Source organism: Macaca thibetana, chromosome 7, assembly GCF_024542745.1.
Source record: "Macaca thibetana thibetana isolate TM-01 chromosome 7, ASM2454274v1, whole genome shotgun sequence".
Classification (NCBI taxonomy): Eukaryota; Metazoa; Chordata; class Mammalia; order Primates; family Cercopithecidae; genus Macaca; species Macaca thibetana.
This window is the reverse complement of record NC_065584.1, coordinates 11,482,728-11,504,282: the sequence shown is the minus strand read 5'-3', so window position 1 is coordinate 11,504,282 and position 21,555 is coordinate 11,482,728. Positions and strand designations below refer to the sequence as shown.

The window sequence follows — 21,555 nt, the reverse complement described above, 5'->3', positions numbered from 1 at the left end:
GCTACGCTGGGGTCAAGGCTAGATCTGAGCACAAGGCTAGGTCTGAGTCACAGCTGATGGACTGTAGAGTGTTGGGGTGAGATGGAAGCAGATCTGAACCCCAGAGAGTGTGGTTCTCTGTCACAACCCCTTCCAGCCTGGCTGTCTCTGCAGCCTGTCCGGGCAGAGTGGATTGTGGCTGAAGACAGGTGTCCCACGACTCAGACGGGCTAGTGCCAGAGGTGGAGGTGAGGACCCCACAGGAGGCTGAAAGAACTGAGAGGGGCATTGGAGGACAGGAAGCTTGCTCCCCCGGGGAGGGGCCATGCCTCTTCTCTGCCCCTGCAGCTCCAAGCAGCTCACCATCAGGGCATCCCTCCCTTCTGAGGTTCCCTTGAGGGCCCAGCAGCAGACTCCTTTCTGCCCAACATTGCAGGAGTGATGTCTTCTGCAAAAGGGGAATCTGTTTGGCCTCCTGCTGATGAATGATGTCTATCGGCCCTTGGAAGTGGAGTCCATTTTTTATACTTTTGGTCAGGAAAATCGCATGGTGCTAGCAGACATCCTGGCCTGCAGTCTGTCTGGAAGGAAGCTCGCCTCCACCCCTGAATCCTTTGTGGAGAACAACGTGAAGGCACTGAAGCTTTTTCCTTCTCTTGGTTCCTATCATGAAGGTTGGAGAAGCTAACCTTCAGGTGCCATTGGTCGCTTGATTCCTATAACCAGAACTGACCATACCGACCATGCTAACGCCTGCCTTGCTGTGTGCCAGGCTCTCTGTGTTACACGGAGCAGCACAGCTAAGCCTCACCACCATGCTCTGAAGTCAGGATTACAATTAAGCCCAATTTTCAGGTGAAGCAACTGAGGCGCAGATTTGAACCAGCCACCTGGCTCCCACGTGCTGTGTCTCACGGCTCACTCCCTTAGCTCAGGGTCTCCACTCTCCTCCTTGCCCACACTTCATGGGGCAGATCCTCCTCACTTGGTCACTCTACACCTCTGTCTATGTCCGACTTACTCACAAACACAACTTGTGGCTCCTGGAAATAACTGCCCTCTGTGACCCAGTGCTATTTTATTCCACCGGAATAAAGATCCTTAATGACACCATTTCTACCTCCCCTCTTCCCTGACTTCCACTCTCAACTCACCTTCCCCTTCTTTTAAGAATCTTGTGAACATTGGCTTATTTATACTTACGCACCATCTCAGGCCTCCTGGGGCAGCTTTTAATCATCTCCCTTCTTGCTGGAGACATCTTGAAAGACTCCAATCCCTCACCCGTGCTGAGAACATTTCAAGCAAAGCAAGATGCACGAGAACAGTTTTTAATTGAAGTTACTATTGTGGCTTTTCCCACACAGCCAGACACTGAGGCATGTTGGGGAGATTAAAAGTGATGTCGGAGAATGTATCCACGAGTCTGTGCCCTCAAGCAGAAAGCAGCAGCCACCTGGGCTCATGGATCAGACAGGATGCATCTCAAACAGGGAATGAGAAGGATGGGCCTCCATAGATTCCCCTACCTGGCCCAGCCCACTCAGGTGCCTCCCGAAGCATTGTGGCAGTAGGGCTGCCACTGGCAGGGCTGGGAACAGCTGGGGGCTATCTTCTGTGCAGGGTAGCCACAGGTTGCCCAAGGGGCTTCAATTCCCCAGTGAGCCTGATTGCATGTCCCCAGAAAGTCATGACTGAGCCTGTTTGCATATTTGAAGAGGGGCTCAAGATTACATTCCCCAGGCTGGGCGCAGTGGCTCACACCTATAATCCCAGCACTTTGGGAGGCTGAAGCGGGCAGATTGCTTGAGGTCAGGAGTTCAAGATCAGCCTGGACAACGGAGTGAGATTCTGTCTCTACAAAAACTACAAAAAAGTTAGCCAGGCGTGGTGTTAAAAAATTAGCCTAGCCAGGTGCACACCTATAGTCCCAGCTACTCAGGAGGCTGAAGAGGAAGGATGGCTTGAGCCCAGGAGGTCGAAGCTGCAGGGAGCCATGATTGCAGCACTGCACTCCAGCCTAGGTGACAGAATGAGACACTCAGAAAACAAAACAAAACAAAAAACCTGCTCCATGGGTTTATTTTGAACGTTGGAGGGGGTAATTTGTGCAAATAGCTTTGTAAATATAACAGATAGTAATGACACAGCTTGACATGTATTGAGCACTCATGAAAGGCTAGGCTCTGCTCTCAGCACTTCTCATCGTTCCCATTCTATAGATGAGAAAACTGAGGCTCCAGGGTTATGGCACCAAGCCACACAGGGAGGAAGTGGCAGAGGGGGATTTGCAGGTCATGTTTGGGCATCCTTGCTGTCAGCCACTGTGCTGTGCTCACCTGTCACACGGCAGCATAGCTCGTAGGATATTCTTTAACCTGGCAGCAGTCTCTGCTGAGGGGGTCCTAGATGGGCTGGGTATTTCTTGACCCAGTAACATCCGTCCAAATCGCCATGCCACTGCTGCAGCCCTCGGCCCCGCCTCTCCTCCTCCCTGGACCACTGCAGGTGCTTCTCACCTGGGGGGTGTCTCCACTTGCTTCCTGATCTGTTTCCTTTCTTCACCCTTGCCAGAGGGAGCTTCCTCCTGCTGAGGGTCTTCTGTGGCTTCCTCAATCCATGGGATACAGTGCCAAGGCCTTGGTCCAACCCTTGTTCCCATGAACAGACCCCATCTCTAGGCCTGGGCCCAAATGCATCTTCCTGGTGCCCACACCAGCCAGGCTGAGACACATGCAGCTCTCCATAGTGGTGTGCCAAATTTTCCGTGCCTTGTCCCTGGGATGCCCCCCTTCCCTCCTTCAGTGCTGGATTCAGAATCCCCTTCCCACAAAACCAGGTGCCTGGATCGCACACGCTAAGATGCTGTCCTTCTGAGTGGCCAGTGCTCTTCTGTAGCATTCCCGGGGACTTCTCCCTCCCTATCCGCTAGATTGTCATTTGTGGAGATGATTGGCCGGTTCTTGTGTGGCTCCCCCTAGCACAGGACATAGGGCTGGTATGAAGTCGATTCTGCACAGAAGATGAAGGAGGTGGGATTGGTGTCACAGGCCCAGGTCTCTGCTGGCCCCTACAATGGCTGTGGGATCTTTGCAAAGGTGACCCCCTACAACCACCGTCTCTGCAACAGTAAAAGTGGAATGACAGCCATTCTATTGTCACAGCGAGCACTGACCAGCCAAGGGAGCTGCGATGTGCTTTGTGACATGTAGAGAGTTCCAGCGCCCTGCATGTTTGTTGCTTGAGTGGCTAAACAGAATGTTGAGTTTATTCAGCAGATTTTTTTTTTATCCCCTGCACCCTCATTCTTGTGCTACCATCTGGGGACTCAGGGCTCAGCTTCCTGACAGAGCAATGTCCCTCCTCACTCTGTCTTCCTCCCTTGCCTCACCCATTCACTTGATTTCCTCCTTAGCCACCCCAATTCCCACGCTGCGTGCCTGAAAGAGGCGGGAACTTCACCTCTATGCTTTGGCCAGAGGCCTCTTCCCTCCCACCCGTGCCCAGTGCCAGGGACGCAGCCCAGCATCAGCAAATCCAGCAAACACATCTGTCTAAAGAGGAATAAGTCCCACATCTCTCATGCCAGACTTCCAAGGAGCTGAGATGGGAAGGGTCTGGGTAAAGGGTTTCCTAGGCCCCGAGACACACGCCTGCGCATTTCCATAGCCCATTGTGTATTTGCTGTAGACCTTTGAATAGGAACTGAAACAGTAAGCTCATAATTCTCAAGTTTGAAAAAGTTCTTCCCAGAACATGCACCATCTTAAAATAGTAAAAACAAAGACAGTGCCACGACCATCACCTACTACTAGTGCTACCAAAACTAAACACAACGGCAGCTTATTAAATTACCATTTCCCTGGTGCTAGGCTCTGTGCCTAGAACCATGCACTGGGTCTCATTCTCAGGGCTTTTCTTCTGTCAGCTCAAGAAGCCCTCACAGCACCTCAAGGAGGGAAATATTTTCATTACCCACATTTAGAGATAAGAACGATAAGGCCCAGAGAGGGTGAGGGATTAGTCCACAGTCACACAGCTCCATGGTAGCCAAGTCAGACAGGGGTGCGGACGGCCCAGCTCTTTGTTCCTGCACCTTCTCCCTGTTGGAGTAGCTGGGGTTGGTGTTATCTGTTGCCATTGGGCATGTGTAGTCACACCCCTCATTTTAGTTCATAGGTTCATTTAAGGAGCTACCTGTGTGTGTGACAAACAGCAAATGTGGCTGCCTGGAGAGCCCACTGCCAGAGCTAGAGCTGTGTGTGATGAACGTCTGTAGTGGCAGATATGATTCACGGGGGTTCTGATTGTGTGTGGATTTAACTTACTGTGTTTTCTTTTAAGTAGCACTAACTAGCCATCATGTGCTTTTGGGTGGGCAATATTTAAAGAAATAAACATCTCAGGGTGGGCGCAGTGGCTCACACCTGTAATCTCAAAACTTTTAGAAGCTGAGGCAGGAGGATGGCTTGAGGCCAGGAGTCGGAGACCAGCCAGGGCTGGTCTCTACAAAAAATAAAGTTAGCTGGGTGTGGTGGTGCATGCCTGTAGTGTCAGCTACTTGAGAGGCTGAGGCGGGAGGATTGCTTGAGCCCAGGATTTCGAGGCTACAGTGAGCCAAGATCACACAACTGCATACAGCCTGGGTGGTAGAGTAAGACCCTCTTTCTAAAAATAAATAAATCGATAAATAAATAAATAAACAAACATCTCAGCATAATTCCACAACTTTCTTACAAATGCTCAACAGAACCATTATTCTAATACTTTGTCTCTATCTAAGTCACCACATTCCCCCTTAACGAGGAGTTAATCAAACTTCCTGAGGATAAACCCTGTATCCAGCTGGTCTGGTCCTTTGGCACAGGTTGAAGTCAAAAGCCCTTGCAGGCAGCTTTTCTTATCTGCTCATGGCTTTTCTCCAGCAAGTCACTCCATGGATTGAGTCCCTGCTATGTACATATGTCATCTCTGAACCTTCCACAGTCTGCCCACTGGAGTGAAATGGGCTTGGAGTGAAGGAGTGGACATGTGGCTATACTACCAGTTGGAGACAGAGCCTGACTATGCACCCTGGCCTGAACCCCCAGTCCTCTTTCACCCTCAACCATGAGATGAGCATCACCAGCTCTAAATGTTCCCCATTAATCAAGAAAGAAAGCAAAAAGGACCAATGGATCTTCATGTTTTCCTTTCATTAATCTACTTTATATCTCCCTTGCCTTTTGCAAAAGCTGACATGGGGATCGCAGCCCTCCACATGTGTCTTTATGTTAGTAATTCGAAACACCAGCACTGTCTGTTTCAATTGGAAAGGAGGCATTTTCTGGCTCTTAAGAAAAAGTCCTCCTGCCTAGCTCCCTTCTCACGGATGCTAACGCTTACAACCCCCTCAATTCCACCACTCTGAGCTGCGTCCGTATCAGAACCCCTAGAGAGCGGCCCAGATCCCTTTGCCAAACATTTCGGCAACTGGACTCAGGTTTTTCAACAGCGGATTAAAGTGCTGTCTTCTCTCCTGGCCTGCCAGGTACATTCTTTCTCGGCCTTCGGAGCGCCCTTACATACTCTCAGGACAAATCCAATCTTGTTTCTGAGATGATTTTCTCTCCAACAGACAGGTTACTTATGGAGCATAATATAGACTTGATGTTGCCCAAACAAGCCACTGAGCATTTATTGAGTGCCTGCTATGTGCAAAACACTGAGGATCGAAGAGATACCACAGACCCTTTCTGCCCAGAGTCACAAAAAGAGTGGGTATCAGTACCTTTATCACAGAAAATGTTTATTTTCATCTGATGCTTTTAAAGAGTTTGGGAGGTGGATGAGGCAGGGATCATCGTGTCTGTTTGAAAGCTGGGTAAGCAGAGGCCAGGGAGCTGTGAAGCAGCCATTGACTTGCAGCTGGGGTGAGTCTCAGACCTCCTTGCTCCTGTCCAAGCTGCCGTCCCCTCAGAAACAGAGGGTGAATAGGAAGGAGGTTCCTTATAAGAACTGACCTCTCGAAAAGTGCTGTCCACCCAAGGAACAGTACTGTGGCATCGGCATCCTTTTTGTTTATTTGTTTGTTTTGTTTTTTTGAGACGGAGTCTCTTCTGTCACCCAGGCTGGAGTGCAGTGGTACAATCTTGACTCACTGTTACGTCTGCCTCCTGGGTTCAAGTGATTCGCCTGCCTCAGCCTCCCTAGTAGTTAAGACTACAGGCAAACACCACCACTCTTGGCTAATTTATGTATTTTTAATAAAGACAGGTTTTCACCATGTTGGCCACGTTGGTCTTGAACTCCTGACCTCAGGTGATCCACCTGCCTCAGCCTCCCAAAATGCTGGAATTACAGGGGTGAGCCACCACGCCCAGCCATGTGGCATCCTTTTGAGGAACAACAAAAGTCATGTCCCTACATTGGCTTAGGCAAGGATTTCATGACCAAGAACCCAAAAGCAAATGCAGTAAAAATGAAGATAAATAGCTGGGACCTAATTAAACTAATGAGCTTTTGCACGGCAAAAGGAACTGTCAGCAGAGTAAACGGACAACCCTCAAAGGGGAAGAAAATCTTCACAATCTACACATCTGACAAAGGACTAATACACAGAATCTAAAACGAACTCAAATAAATCAGTAAGAAAAAAACAATCCCGTCAAAAAGTGAGCTAAGGACATGAATAGACAGTTCTCAAAAGAAGACATACAAATGACCAACAAACATATGAAAAAATGCTCAACATCACTAATGATCAGGGAAATGCAAATCACAACCACAATGCGATACCACCTTATTCCTGCAAGAATGGCCATAATCAAAAAATCAAAAATAGTAGATGTTGGCATGGACACGGTGAACAGGGACCACTTCTACACTGCTGATGGGAATGTGAACTAGTACAGCCGCTGTGGAAAACAGTGTGGAGATTCCTTAAAGAAATAAAAGTAGAACTACCATTTGATCCAGCAGTCCCTCTACTGGGTAACTACCCAGAGGAAAAGAAGTCATATGAGAAAAAGATACTTGCACACACATGTTTATAGCAGCACAATTTGCAATTGCAAAATCATGGAACAGACCCAAAGGCCCACCAATTATCAAGTGGATAAAGAAACTATGGTATACATATATATATATGAGATGGAATACTAGGAAGCCATTAAAAAGGAATGAATTAATAGCATTTGCAATGACCTGGATGAGACTGGAGACTATTATTCTAAATGAAGTAACTCAGGAATGGAAAACCAAACATCCTATGTTCTCACTGATATGTGGGAGCTAAGCCATGAGGGTGCAAAGGCATAAGAATGATACAATGGACTTTGGGGACTTGGGGGAAGAGTAGAAGGGGGCATAAAAGACTACAAATGTGGTGCAGTGTATACGACTCAGGTGATGAGTGCACCAGAATCTCACAAATCACCACTAAAGAACTTACCCATGTAACCATAAACCACCTGTACCCCAATAACTTATGGAAAAATCAAATTTAAAAAAATTAAAAAAGAAAAAAGTCACATCCTAGTCTTAATTTGCTTTCCTGGCATTTTGCATTTTCCATGCTGGGATTCTGTTCAGGCCAGCTCTGTCGAACAGGCTTGCTGGTTGGCAGGGATTATGCACACACATGGTGCCACCTCCCTTAGCTTTTCTGGCCCTGTTTTCTTCCTAACCCAGTGTGCACTCTTCCTCCCGTACACAGGTCGGGGGTTTTGACGTGACTTCCTGAACATCATGTGTAGTGGTGGGGGGAGTTTTCTCTGGCTTCTGACCCAGCTGGGTGTACTGAAATAACTTTGAGGCTGCAGAGTCCTGAGCCGGATTGTGTTGGCACAGGATGGCCACCTCTGTGCCTTCCTCTTCTGCTCATACAGGTGCCCCTGGGGAGGAGGGTGCAGTGCATTCCCCTGAGAGCTACATTGGTTGGAGGAGACTGTAGCATTTTAGAATGTTCTCCTGGAGATTCCGATGTGCACCTCCAGTGGAGAATCTGGCCTTTTGTTGCTGTTGTTTCATGCTGTGATTACGACTGAAGACAATTTTGCCATATAGAGGAGAAGATGTTTAAAAATAAACCAAAAGGATCCACTCAGGGAGGTAAACAAGCTGGACTTGCCATTGCCCCAGCCCCCGCTTCACTCCAGGATACATGTGCTCACTGATGGAGAATGATGCTCAATTTCACTTTCATTCCTTTTGTCTTCTCTTCTCAGCCTTCATCACCCACCACCACTTTCCCGTTCTCTCTCTCTTCCTCCAAAATAGGGATTACATAGTTTTTCTCTTGGTACCTCTGGCTTCCAACCTGACTCCCTGGCATGTCGTAGGTGCCCAGTAAAATGTCTGTTTAGCCAATGAACGAGATAACAATGGAACAAACAAATTCCCCACCCATCCTCCTAAGGCCCTGATACTTTATTCTCCACAGCGGAAAGGAATTTAATCTGATTAGGAGGCTGCTGGCCCACACAGGGGACATCCATTTGGTTCCAATGACACTGCTGAATCACTTGAAAGATGCTATCGAGTTAATTGGGGTAGAATAAATACTAATTTATAGCAATCTTTGCCAGCTATTCCCTAAGGGAAAATTTTTAAACTCCCCATCCTCTTGCTTTGCTTGACTGCTGAGATCCAGTGAGAGTGGCCTGAACTTCTCATAGCTGAACAAACAGAGGCACAGACTCCTCCCCCCTATCCCCACCTCAGGAAGCCACAGCCAGGTGGAGGAGCTCCTCAGGTACAGCCAGGGAGGTGAGGCATCTCAAACTGGCCTTGGCTGCTTCTTCTTCAGGTTCTTAGCCAGCCTCCTCTGAATGCAAGCTGTGGCTCTGGGGCTTGTCCCAGTCCCCTGAGTTCTTACCATGGACCATGGGATGAATATGGAGGACAAGGTTCCCAGGGCCCTGGACCACACCATCTGAGCCTTTCTGTCCCCCCAGGGCAAGTGCTTCCTCCATTATTGCTAATCTGAAATGATGTACTCTGATGAAACAGCGTTTTCTCCCCCTGCGTTGTGCTGAGTTACTATGGCAACACTTTCAGAAGAGGTGAATTTGCTTTTTCCTCTTAATTCTGAAATGCTCTCAGGCTTTCCAAAAATATCCTTATTTCCTTGGGTCCTACATGTCGGACACACAGAAAATACAGCCATCTCCTCCGCCATGTATATATTATACCAAGTAGCTCAATGCACAGCTATTGATTGGGTACACTTTTTTTTCATAAAAAATATTTTTAGCATCTGCTCTATGTCAGTAGATGTGCTAGGCACTGGGATTCAAAGAGAAGTTAGACTCAACTCATATCCTATAAGTGCTCACAGTCCCTAAGAAAAATAGATAAGTACACAGCTAACTATAATGTAACATAAGTACACATCTAACTATAAGGTAATGTAACATAACATAATATATTGTAAAGTAATATAATATAATGTACTATAATACACGCAGTGTAATAAATATAATGTAATGTAATGAATATTTTGTCAGTTCTAGGAATAAATTAGCATAGGACCCCAGTAGAGAAAGCTGTTAATTCAGCCTGGAGTGAGGAGGGTTAGGAGTCGGTAGATCTGGAGTTTGATTCCTGATCACTTACATATGAGCTGTGCCAGCTCAGGGAAATGAACATCCCTCTCTGAGCTCCAATCCTCCATCTCATCCTGAGCTGTTGTGAAAATGAGGGGACACCACAAAGTTACAACAGCCCGTCCCAGAGCAACTGTTACTTGAAAGATACTGCTCCTCCCTGCCCAGGTGCCGGGGCGCCCAGAAGGGGCTCAGGAGAGGACGTGAGCATAGACAGAGGGACCCACAGGCAGCGAAGAGGCAGGCCAGCACTTCCGTCAAAGGCAGTCGCGCCAGCAGCAAGGCGGCCACGTGAGCACACCTGACACATCAGTTTGGGGGGAGATAGGACAGCCAGTGTGGCCAGCGCGGGGAACTGGATCTGAACCCATTGCCATCCTTGGGCTCTGGGTGGGACCCCTTTTGAAAGCTTCCGCTGAACCAGAAAGATAGCACAGCAGTAAAGTGCTTACAAGGGAGTCACCACAACAAACATGAACACTGCTCTAAAAATTAGCATGCACTTTGGGAGGCCAAGGCGGGCCGATCCCCTCAGGTCGGGCGTTTGAGTCCAGCCTGACCAACATGGAGAAACCCTATCTCTACTAAAAATACAAAATTAGCTGGGCGTGGTGGTGGGCGCCTGTAATCCCAGTTACTTGGGAGGCTGAGGCAGGAGAATCGCTTGAACTGAGGAGGCGGAGGTTGCTGTGAGTGGAGATCAGACCATTGCATTCCAGCCTGGGCAACAAGAGCGAAACTCTGTATTAAAAAAAAAAAAAAAATTAGCATGCACTCAGCGAAGATCCCAGTGTCATTATGCCTGGTCACATTTGGAGTGCCGTAGGTGTGCCCTCTACCTTCCACCAGCTTAGATGCTCTTTGAGGGAAGAAAGCAGCCCTCTTTGTCCTGCGCAATGTAAGGACATGCAGGTGGCCACTTACAGGGGTTCCAGAGAGGGTGATGTCTTCTTTGCCATGTGTGCCTGCGTCCTCGCCTGTCAAACAAGGGTGACAATAGTACCCACCTCATAGGGTTGCGATAATAAAACCCAATCATGCCTGTAATGTGCTTAGCCCATACCGGGCATAGAGCAGGCTCTCAATAAATATTAGCTTTCATTTTTATTTCATCCACCTGATTGTAAATTGAAGACTCTCCAGCATGGAAACATTAGCCAAGGAGAGTGGCAAGTACTGATATCCAGTAGCAAATCTTGCCCTTAACTGCAGCCTGCATGGGCGAGCAGCACAGAAAAGCTTGGTAGCTCCCTGTGCATTGGAAAGCTTAATGAAAGGGCAGATTATGTTTTTTCAGCAAAACAGCCAGATTTGGAGGCCAATTCTCTGCAGGATGTCACCCCAACGTGTTGCAGGGCTGGGCAAGTTAACGAGAAAGCCTTTGGGATTTGGGGATCGGAGGAGGCCTGGACGCCATTCCCAGGTGTGTGATGTGAGTGATCTTAGGCGGGGTGCTCCGTGCCCCGTCCAGCAGGCACTCACTGTAGATGCGTGGGCACTGATTCCAGCCTTCAGCCCCCTGTCTGTAGAAAGAGGCAGACCCCACCCACTGATAACCTCTACAGGGAGTAGAAAAGAATTTCTCACTTCCAGATGTGACCAAAGCAGGGACTCTTTGGAGCTCTCTATTTCCACCTCCATCAGGATGAGCACACGGACCACATAGAGAGCAGCAGCCGCTTAGTACCCCCGGGAGAAAAGCTTGGCCACATTCATCAGCAAAAGCCTATGTACCTGGCTTCTGTGAAAATTCTGCCCATTAGCTCTTGTCACCTTTAGCACGTGCTGTGCTCCAGGCACTGTGCTGAGCACCAGGGGACTGTGATGGTTTATTTAAGGTGTCAACTTGGCTGCACCCTGGGATGCCCAGATTGAGTGTGTCCATGACAGTGTTTCTGGCTGAGGTTAGCGTTTGAATCCGTGGACCCAGTAAAGCAGATGATCCTCCCCAATGTGGGTGGCATCAACCAGTCCACTGAGGGAGAAGGAAAGAGGAATTTGCCCCTTTTGTCTCCTGCCTGCCTGCTTCAGCTGAGACATTGGTCTGCTCTTGGACTGGGTTTTACCACCCTAGCTCCACTGGTTCTCAGGCCTTTGGACTTAAGACTGAATTATGCCACCAGCTTCCCTGGGTCTCCAACTTGCTGGTGACAGATGGTGGGGTTTCTCAGTCTCCATAATTGCATAAGCCAATTCCTCATAATCTCTTCATATATGTATGTATGTGTGTGTGTGTATATATGTTATTAGTTCTGTTTCTGTTCATATATATACATATTGGTTCTGTTTCTGTTTCTCTGGAGAACCTGGTCTAATACAGGTTTGATAGAGACTATTGATTTCTATAATCCTGGAATATTGCAGAGTATACCATGATACTCGGGCAGTTTGAATTTAGTTTCTGGTTCTCTGGAAATATTTAAACTGTCAAAGTCTCAGTTATAATACCTGTGTGGTGGGAAGACACCACCTCCACCTCACTGTGAGACACACCATGATTAGCCAGGGCAGGCACGGGGTGTGCATGAAGCTGTACAACAGGCAGCCCAGTCTGGAGCTGGCACAGTCAGCCTGGGCAGACAGGCAGCTTTCGAAGGCTTCAGCCTCCTGCACTGGCTTCAAGGGCCCAGGACTCAGAGGCTGACATCTGACCAGGGACCTCCATGAGTTACTCATGTAATGGTGTTGAGGGCCTTGATGATGTGGAATTGCACGCCACAAAATCCTGCTTTTTTATTAAGTTTTAAAGGACCTCAATATGTATTATTTTAGAGAGGATGGCTTTCTACTTTGAGATCCCTTCTTCCCAGCAAACACCAATCAACCTTTATTTTTACAGCCTGGAAGTTTATTTTGATGCTCTTGGCACAGACATCTCACTAAGGAGAAGTCTTCAAACCTGTGCTCGTTAGCATTTCTTCCAGGGCCTTCCAAAGACCCCTGGGAGGAGATTCACAGAGCATGCTGTTGTCCTGCTTCCACTTAATATTCCACAGCGGAGAGCCCTGCCCCAGGAAGAGGGGTTGACTTTTGTACTAAGCCAGGCAGATTTACTGAAATGCACCCCCAGACCTCACCTCCACTTGTAGCCAGGGCTAAACCAAGAGCCTGTGAGGTAGGAACTCTGTGGACAAATGAGGGTTTTCCACTGTGGAGGGCACTCAAGTTGTGCCCCTTGGAATTGTCCCTTTTCCTTGGTAATTAAGTCTAGGTGCCTAGAGTCCTACGTTCTTTACCTGGTTGTTTACTTTTTAAATAATTGATTGCCTACCTCAGTGTGTCATGAGCCAGGTAGCCATCCTTCCCTTGGATCACTGGAGCTGACCTCAGCCTAGCCTGCCTTTTCTGGAGCCGGTTACCTATCGCTGCCTCATTCTTCTTCTGCACCATCTAAAGAGCTCTCCTTTTCTCTCTCCTTGAGGAAGCCCATGGCAGATAAAACTGAAGCCAGGTTTGTAGAAATGCAAGTCCTCAGGGAGGAGGAGATACTTGAGGCATGTCCCAGGAAACCCAGATTCTGATTTGAACTGGATTGCAAAGGTTCATTCACCAGTGTACATGAAGTCTCTCTCTCTCTCTCTCTCTCTCTCTCTCTCTCTCTCTCTCTCTCTCACACACACACACACACACTGCACTGACCCCTTCTACTCCTTGCTAGCTGAGGGACTAACCTTGGGCAAATCACTTAACCCTTTCTAGGGGCAGTTTCTGCATCCCCTTTTGTTAAAGGCATGGATAGAAATTACCCCACCAGAGTCACTGGCAGTTCTGAAGATTCCGATGGAAGGTGTGCAGGGGAGTAGCTGCATGCCCTGCATCCTCATGGGGTGCACCTATATCACCTTAGTTTCTTCATCCCTAGGGTGGTAGGGTCTCTGAAAGGCAGCTAAACCACTGTGAGTTAATGACTGCCGCACTGTGAAGGTCATTGATCATTGTCTGCCATTTGCAGAGACAGCTGAGCTCACTCTGAGCCTTCGGTGATGTGCTGAGAAGGGGAAGCAACATCCAATGAGGTTTGTATTAGTCCATTATCATGATGCTAATAAAGACATACCTGAGACTGGGTAATTTATAAAGGAAAGAGATTTAATTGACTCATAGTTCCACATGGCTGGGGAGGCCTCAGGAAACTTACAGTCATGGCGGAAGGGGAAGCAAACACATTTTTCTTCACATGATGGCGAGAAGGAGAAGTGCTGAGCAAAAGAGGGAAAGCCCCTTTATAAAGCCATCAGATTGTGTGAGAACTCACTCACTATCACGAGAACAGCAGCATGGGGGTAACTGCCCCAGTAATCCGATTACCTCCCACCAGGTCCCTTCCACAACACATGGGGATTTGGGGAGCTACGATTCAAGATGAGATTTGGGTGGGGACACAGTCTTTTCACTCTCCCTCTGTGGCCCATGTCTCCCTTCAGGGCTTCATCACCAGCTGTCTTTCTCCTATAGTGAAATGCAAGCAAGCCCCTGTCTCTTCTCTACCTTCCCTGGATTTGGTGGCATAAACTCAAGTGTTCTGATTGCCATCATTGCTACTACCGTCACCCCAATTAAGCCATGAACACACACACTTCTCCCTGGGGATCCCCAGTCTTTGACCAGCTTGCCATAGTCCCAGCCCTCTCTCCTGAAGGGGTTCAGGTGGCAGCCTGTGGACCCAGCCTGTTGCCACCCTGAGGGATGGTGCCACTCAACCTTGGGAAGCTGGGCCCTGGTTTGTGGTGAGTGAGAGCCCCAGATGTCTCAGCAGGAGACCAGCCCCATGGGGAGTGTGGAGAGCTGCAGGGAGGTGGGGCACACAGGGTGCTCTGCCAGGGCTGGTGGACGTCTCCTTGTGCCTGTCCAGCCCTGGGCCTTCATCACAAAGGACTTTTGCTGAAATCAACCACCTTGAGCCTCAGCTCCAGGGCATGCCTGGGAGAGCCATGTGAATGTGGCCTCACAGAGAGGTGAAGGGAGACCTGGTGTGAAGGGAGAAGCTCTCTTTGCAGTTGCCTCTGACTCAGACTCCACACTGATCATGCAGGGCTCAAGAGAGCCCCCAGGTCGGAATGGACATCAGGGTTAAGGTGGGAGATGTGAATGGAAAGGCCTGGGACCTGGGGAGCCGTGCCACGCTGCTGGAGACTTCCTTCTGAGCACTTCCTCAGGAAAGCTGTCACATGTTCTGCAGGCCCTCTGCAGGCCTGTCGAAACGCCACAGTGATCTCGGCTGCGGGCCGAGGTCCACTGAGTCTCGATTTGCCAAGCACCTTTGTCATACATGCAGTAAAATCTTGGCGCTGTAGAAAGAGCTTGGGACATGGAGGCAGATGTGGTTTGGGGTCCAGCCTGACCCTGGGCGCTGGGGCCTCAGCTGAGAGACTGTGCAGTTGGAAGGCCACCACCACCTCCCAGGGGCCCTGAGGACTGCATGGAATGGCGAACGCTGGGCTTGCCACAGCGCCTGGCTAAGAGCAAATGCCGCAGTCTCCTTCCCAGGTGTGCTTTTGATTTACTTGCTAATATGCATACCAGAAGATTGTTTTGGTGGAGGGGATGATATGGTTCTCTAACTGGTAACAGATGCACAGAACCCTGTGACCATGACCACAATCAAAATTTAGAACTTTCTATCGCCCCAAAATATCTCCTCCTGCTGTCTCTTGCAGCCAACCACCCCCTACTGCACACACCCTTGTCTCTGCTGTTGTCCACCCCATTGTTTTTTGCATCATCCAGGATACCATCTAAATGGCTTTTCCCATATAGCTTCATTCAGGTAACCTAATGCATTTGAGATTCACCCATGTCATTGTGGACATCAATAACTTCTTCATTTTTATTGTCGAGTGGAATTCTATTGGGTGAATGTAGACAGTTCACCCATTTACCAGTTGAAAGACACTTGCATTGTTTCCAGTGTGGGGCAGTTATGAATAAAGCTATTGTAAACATTTGCACACAGGTTTTTGGTGAACATCAGTTTTTATTCCTCTTGGGTAAATACGTAGAAGTGGGATTTCTGGGTCATATGATAAACATATGTTTAACTTTGTAAGAACTGGCTTAACTGTTTTCTTTAAATGGCTGCATAATTGCTTCCCATAGCAAGGTACAAGAGTTCCGGTTGCCCTACTTTCTCATCAGAAATTAGTAACACGAGGGTTTTTTGGTTTTTTTTTTTAAGTTTAGCCATTGTGGTAGATGTGTAGTGTTATCTCATGGTAGTTTTAATTTACATTTCCCTAATTAATGATGATGAGCACCTTTTCAAGTGTTTATTTGCCCTCTGTGTATGTATCTCTTGTTCAGGGATATATTTCCTATTTAGCTGTTCAGATCTTTTACCTATTTTTAAAAGTGGGTTGTTTTCCAACCCCATTAAAAAGTGGGCAAAGGACATGAACAGGTACTTCTCAAAAGAAGACATTCATGTGGCCAAGAAACCTATGAAAAAAAATTCAACATCACTGATCATTAGAGAAATGCAAATAAAAACCACAATGAGATACCATCTCACACCAGTCAGAACGGTGATTATTAAAAAGTCAAGAAACAACAGATGCTGGGAAGTTTGTAAAGAAAAATAATGTTTTTATACTGTTGGTGGGAGTGTAAATTAGCTCAACCATTGTGGAAGACAGTGTGGCACTTCCTCAAAGATCTAGAAGCAGAAATACCATTCAACCCAGCAATCCCATTGTTGGGGCTATACCCAAAGGAATATATAATAAATTATGCTATTGTAAAGATACATGCATGCATATGTTCATTGCAGCACTATTCACAATAGCAAAGACATGCAATCAATCCAAATGCCCATTGATGATAGACTAGACAAAGAAAATGTGGTACATATATGCCATGGAATACTACACAGGCATAAAAAGGAATGAGATCGTGTCCTTTGCAGGAACAAGGTTGGAGCTGGAAGCTGTTATCCTCAGCAAACTAACACAGAAACAGAAAACCAGGCACTGAATGTTCTCACTTATAAGTGGGAGCTGAACGATGAAAACACATGGACACATGTGGGGACACTGGTTTCAGTGTTCTTTATATATTCTACTTACAAGGTTTTTTTTGTCAGATAGATGATTTGTAAATATTTTCTTCCAGCCTGTGGCTTGTCTTTTCATTCTCTTGATGGTGTTTTTCATGGAGAAAACTTTTATAATTTTAATAAGATCCAGTTTGCAGTGTTTTCTTGTATGGATTATGCTTTTGATGTTGGAGCTAATAACTCTGCCTAACACAAGGTTACAGGCATTTTTCTCTTACTTATTTTCCTAAAGGTGTTATAGTTTTATGATTTCATTTAGGTCTAAGATTCATTTTGAGTTTTTGGTATGAGGCATGAGTTTTGTTTATTGCTGCAGCTGTTTTGTAATTTTTGTGTACAAGATTGGGTTCCAAGTTCACATATCTATCTCTCTATATATTGTTGCATATTGATGTCCACTTGTTCCAGTATCATTTGTTGAAAAGACTATCCTTTTTCCATTGAATTGCCTTTGCAATTTTTTCAAAAATTAATTGGCCATATTATGTGCATCTCATTTCTGGAGCTTCTATTTAATGTATGTATCCATCCTTTTGCTAACACTACACTGTCTTGATAACTGTAGCTTTATTATAAGTCTTGAAATACGGTAGCATGAGCTCACCAAATTTGTTTTCTTTCTCAAAATTGTTTGGATTATGCTTAGTCCTTTGCCTTTGCAAATAAATGTTTGAATCAGCTTGTTGGCATCAACAAACATTCCTGCTGGGATCTTCATTGGGATGGCATTGAGGTTCTACATCAATTTGAGGAGAATTCACATCTTAACAATATGGAGTCTTTGATTTCATGACCATAGTATTTCTCTCCATTTATTTAGATCTTCTTTGCTGTTTCATCAGTATGCTGCTTTCATGAAGCATTCGGATCCTGCACGTATTTGTTAGATCTAGGCTAAATATTTTATTTTTTGGTGTTGTTGTAAATAGTGCTTTTTGGCTAAAGTTCATATTGTTTGTTGCTTGAGTGTGGAAATACAATTGATCTTTTAATATTGACCTTGTGTTCTATGACCTTTCAAAATTCAGTTATTAGTTATATGATGTTTTGGAAATTCCTTGAGATTTTCTGTATAGACAATCATGTCTTCTGCAATTAGAGACAGTTTTATGTCTTCTTTATATATAAGGCATCTATGTATATATGACTTTTATTTCTTTTTCTTGCTTTATTGTACTAGCAAAAACTTTCCGTGTGATTTTGAATGGGAGTGGTGAGGGTAGACATCCTCTCGTATTCCCTAGATCGTAGAGGGAAGCTTTCACTCTTTCACCATTAGCTATGATGTTAGCTATAGGTTGTTTGGTTTTGTTTTCTAGATGTTCTTTGTCAGATCCAGGAAGTTCCCTTCTATTTCTATTTTACTAAGGGTTTTAAATCATGAGTGGATGTTTACTTTTGTCAAATGTTTTTTCTGCATCTACTGATATGACCGTTTTGTTTCTTCGTAGTTCTGTCAGTGTGGCATAAATTATATGGATTGATCTTTTTTGAATGCTGAATATTTGAATGCTTTGCATTATCTCGTTTATATATTGCTGGATTTAATTTGCCAATATCTCGTCGACTGCTTTTTGTCTGTGTTCAATTGAGATATTGATCCACAGTTTTCTGCTTTTGTAATGTCTTTGATTTTGTTAGCAGAGTAATGCTGCCTCATTAAGACGATTTGGGAAGTGTTCCATAAAATGAGTTGGTAAATGTTCCCTCCTCTTATTTTTTGGAACAGAATGTCTACAACTGGTATTTTTCTTCTTCATATTTTTGGTAAATTATTCAATAAAATCATTTGATGATTTTTCCCAGGAGATTTTAAACTAAAATTTTAATTTATTTAATAGCTAAAAGGACTGTGTGGTTTATCTTTTTTCCTTGAGTAAGTTTTGGTAGTTTGTGTTTTTTAAGGAATTGGTTCATCTCACCTACATTGTCAAACCTATGGGTATGTAGTTGTTTTTAATCATCTCAGTAATTCCTTATTGTCTGTCCTTTTGCTGTCAGTAATGTCTGTGGCAATATCCCTTTTCCATTTCTGATATCGATAATTTGTGTGTTCTCCCTTCTTGTTCAGCCTGGCGAGAGGTATTTATCATTGTTATAGATCTTTTAAAAGAACCTGTTTGTAGAGTCATTGATTTTTCTCTATTGTTTCTGTTTTCAATTTTATTGAGTTTTGTTCTTATCTCTATTGTTGCCTGCCTTCTGTATGCTTTGGGTTTAATTCAACTTTCCCCTCGTCCTAATTTCTTAAGGTATAGTTTAGATCGGGGGTGTCCAACATTTTGGCTTCTCTGGGCCACATTGGAAGAAGAATTGCCTTGGTCCACACATAAAATACACTAACACTAGTGATAGCTGATGCACTAGTGATAGCTGATGAGAAAAAAAAAAAAAACGCAAGAAAATCTAGTAATGTTTTAAGAAAGTTTATGGATTTGTATTGGGCCACATTCTGTCCTAGGCTGCATGCAGCCCGTAGGCTGTGGGTTGGACAAGATTGGTTTAGATTATTGAATTGAGACCTTTCTTCTTTTCTCATATAAACAATTAGTACTATAATTTTTTCTCTAAGCACTGCTTTAGTTGCATCAATGCATGCTGATAACTTGTATTTTCACTTTTATTCAGTTCAGAATATTTGCGAGTTTCCCTTGAGACTTCCCTCTTGACCCATGGATTATTTAGAAGTGTGTGGTTTAGCTTCCAAGTTTTGGGAGATTTCCCCAATATCTTTCTGTTATTGACTCCTAGTTTAATTCCATTATGATCAGAGGACATATTTCATAGGATTTTGATTCCTTTAAACTTGTGAAGGTTTGCTTTGTGACCCAGGATATGATCTGTCCTGGTGACTATTTCACGTGCCCATGAGAAGAATGTGCATTCTGTTGTCAGGTGGAAGGTTCAATACACTTCAGTTAGATCCTGTTGGTTGATGGTGGCATTCAGGTCTTCTGTGTCCTTGTTGATTTCCTATTTCTTCCTATACCAAGAGAGAAGTGCTGAGGTGTGATCATTTGGATTGGATTCTGGGTGTTTTGAATATTATGTTGTGAGATGCTGGCGGCTATGGGTTGTTGCCCCCTCCCCCAACCCCGCAATTCCCATGCTGAAGCCCTAACTCCCAATACCTTAGACGTGAGTGTATTTGGAGATAGGGTCTTTAAAAGTTAAAATGAGGTCACTAGGGTATGCCCTAGTTCAGTATGATTGGAGTCCTTATAAGAATGGGAAATTAGGACACAGACATGCACAGAGGGAAGACCATGGGAAGACACAGGGAGAAGGCGGCCACCTGCAAGCCAAGGAGAGAGGCCTCAGAATAAACAAGCCCTACCTACGCCTCGATCTTGGACATCCAACCTCCAGGACTGTGAGGATGTAAATCTCTGTTGTTTAAGCCACGCAGTGTCTGCAGTACTTTGTATGGCAGCCAGAGCAAACTAGTATACTATGTCTTGTTAAAAGTTTTAGAGCATTGCTTTGTTTTAGCAGGTTGGGTCTGGTCTGAAAATTCTCTGTCACCTTCTATAAGCAGTGGTTGCATGTCGCCTGGGTGTGTCTTACAAGTGCACCCCTCAAGGGTTAGTCTCGACATGGCAGGGGTTTGCACCGTAGTTATCAGAGCCTTTACTGTGCTCTTTTGAATCTCTTTTGTGCATGCAGTTTGGGGTGAGCCCAAAATGCGTACAGGTTCACACAACAAACTTAGGGCATTCCGTTCTCCAACTTCCTCCCTCTGGGTTCCCCTGACACTGTCTAGCTCCCAGGAGCCTTTCTGTCTAAACCTCTGGCTGCAAAGCCGGTGTTTCTGCCCGCTGCATCCTCCTGTGCTGCTACACCGGTCTGCACCGCCGGGGCACCCTGTAGGCAAAGCAGTGAGAGAAAATGGAAGAGATCAAGGGAGCCCCCCACACTCTTCAGAACATGAGGCCCTTCCCCGGGTTCCTCTGGCCGGTGGGAAGGTTTTCTCTTGTGTTTAGGTCACTGTCACTGCTGCCGTCGCGACCGTGGCAACACAGCTCAGCAACTGACACTGCCTTGTGAGGCAGGGCCAGGAGATAAAAAAGAAAACAAGCAAAAATCAGGGATTTCCCTCAAACTGCCAGCTCACAGGAGCCTGGCTTCTCAGTCTTCTGTCTAGAGAGAGGGGGTTTCTTCTAGAGCTTTTGTGCTCAATCCTCGGAGATAAAAAAGGCAAAAACCCCAGTAAGCTCATGACACCTGTCTTTCTCCAGGTTTATTTTCCCTCCCCGAGCCAGCTGCTGCGGCTTTCTTGTCAGGGGCCTCGCCGTTGCTTGTTGGAGCCTGCCTGGGGTTCTTAGTTGTAATCTGCAGTGGGCTTACTCTATCTGCGCCGGCACTGCAAGCATTTTATCATATTCTCCTAGTTTCATAATGGTCCCGTGGATCCCAGGCAGGAGTTCTTGTGTTGAGACAGGGAACAGATCCAGCAATAGAAGTGGCCTAGTCCAGCAGGCAGACTGGGCTGGCACCAGGATCTTACATCTCCCTTGGGGCCCCTTCAGGTACCACCCATTCCTTCAGGAGGACCTGACTGCCTGTTCACGGTCCTGCGGTCCTGCCCGTCCCAGGTCAGGAGGCCACTGTGCCATTCAGAGCCCAGCCTCCCAGCAGTTCCTGCTGATTTGTAAAAGCCCATGAGTGGGCAATGAAAACTCAGGCGCCTTTCCATCCTTTGCTGACCCTCCTGCTCTGTGGGGCTTCAGCCCTCCCCATCAGAGGACATTATGAGGAGATCAGCGTGTACCTCGCCATGCGCCTTTCATTTCTTCTCTTACGTTCCCAGTGGAATCCACATAAAGTAAACCAGACCCAAAAGTGGAAAATGGAGAAAATCAAAAGAGACCCCACTCTACAGAGAGCCTGAGACAGCAGGTCCAGCTCTTTGCCTTGGAAGTCACGGGGCCACACGGC

At 46.3% G+C, this 21,555-nt stretch overlaps 1 protein-coding gene and 1 long non-coding RNA gene across 17 annotated transcripts in view; both read left to right on the top strand.

Moving 5' to 3' along the window:
• The window catches only part of LOC126959717 (uncharacterized), a 459,264-nt gene that overhangs the window by 422,776 nt on the left and 14,933 nt on the right, over positions 1 to 21,555 (top strand). The gene's annotated exons all lie outside the window — the stretch shown is intronic.
• The window catches only part of C7H14orf132 (chromosome 7 C14orf132 homolog), a 48,435-nt gene that overhangs the window by 11,947 nt on the left and 14,933 nt on the right, over positions 1 to 21,555 (top strand). The window contains exon 1 of one of the 4 annotated variants that reach the window (XM_050799213.1): positions 7,218 to 13,582. The exons of the other annotated variants lie outside the window; for them this stretch is intronic. The gene's annotated coding sequence lies outside the window, so the exon portion shown is untranslated. Of the gene's footprint in view, positions 1 to 7,217; positions 13,583 to 21,555 lie in introns of those variants that run through there. 4 annotated transcript variants of the gene reach the window in all.